We start from the raw sequence: 1,316 nt of genomic DNA, 5'->3' as shown, positions 1-1,316 counted from the left end.
GCCAGGACCTCACTCTCCATTGCCCCTTGGTCACTCAGCCTGGCAGGGGGCGGAGGGGTCTGGGAGGCCCAACTTTCAAATGTTCCCATCCCTCCCCGTGCTGACTGACTACCTCCTAGTCACTGGTAAGCCGGGAGCCCCGTGGTCAGCTCGTGGGGTGAGAGGTGAGGTGACCCACAGCTTTGCTGTCTTCCTGGGTCGGGGGCGGGGCACCACACGGCCACTCAGAATATGTGGACGTGCATTCTGTGGCCCGTGGCTGAAGACGGCAGCGTGAGGTCGGAGTAGAAGTACAGGCCACAACAGACCTCAGTGTATTTTAAGAATTTGTGATCGGGGCGCCTGGGTGGCTTAGTCTGACTTCGGCTCAGGTCATGATCTCACGGTTCGTGGTTCAAGCCCCATGTAGGCTTTGCACTGACAGCTCTGAGCCTGCTTCAGATTCTCTCTCTCTCTCTCAAAAATAAATAAACATTGAAAAAAGATTTAACATGCCAAAAAAAAAAAAAACAAGAACTTGTAGTAAAAGTGGTGTCCACAGGTGCAGGGAGGAGTTGGGTTATTCAGTTAATGGTACTAGATCTTGAGCTGTCCATCAGGGGAAAGTGCAATCTGATTCTTAAGCAAAACGCAAAACTATAAAAATATGGGGGGCAGCATGGAGAATTTTTGTGATCTTGGGATGGAGAAACCCTTCCCAAGCAGTACATGAACTTCAGACACCATAGTGCCATTTAAAACCCGAAACAAAAGTTAAATGGGGGCTCCTGGGTGGCTCAGTCAGTTGAGCCTCCAACTTCAGCTCAGGTCAGATCTCACATTCATGGGTTCAAGCCCCATGTTGGGTTCTGTGCTAACAGCTAGCTCAGAGCCTGGAGCCTGTTTCTGATTCTGTGTCTCCCTCTCTCTCTGACCTGCCCGCTCATGCTCTGTCTCTCTCTGTGTCAAAAATAAATAAAACATTTTTTAAAAATTAGAAAAGATAAATGACACTGGGAGAGAAAGAATTTACATTTGGAACGTGTAAGGCATTAAGTGTTAAAATCACACTTAGAAATTAATAGTGAAAAGAGCAGCCAAGCGAAAGTGAGCAAAGGCTGACCACAGAAGAAAAAGCAGCAGGTAGTTAGCTAATGCCGTGTGTGCGTGCGTGCGTGCGTGCGTGCGGCCGCAGTGCGCTGGGAGACCACTGGCTTGGAATCAGATCCGGGCTGTCTGATGTTTATTTTAAGAGAGGGCGGGGGTGCGTGGAGAATCTCAAGCTGGGGGATTCCACCCAGGGCTCAGTTCCCATGACCATGCAGCTACCACCTAAG

This window comes from Suricata suricatta, chromosome 17 (assembly GCF_006229205.1).
Source record: "Suricata suricatta isolate VVHF042 chromosome 17, meerkat_22Aug2017_6uvM2_HiC, whole genome shotgun sequence".
Taxonomy (NCBI): Eukaryota; Metazoa; Chordata; class Mammalia; order Carnivora; family Herpestidae; genus Suricata; species Suricata suricatta.
Note: the sequence above shows the minus strand (reverse complement) of the source record.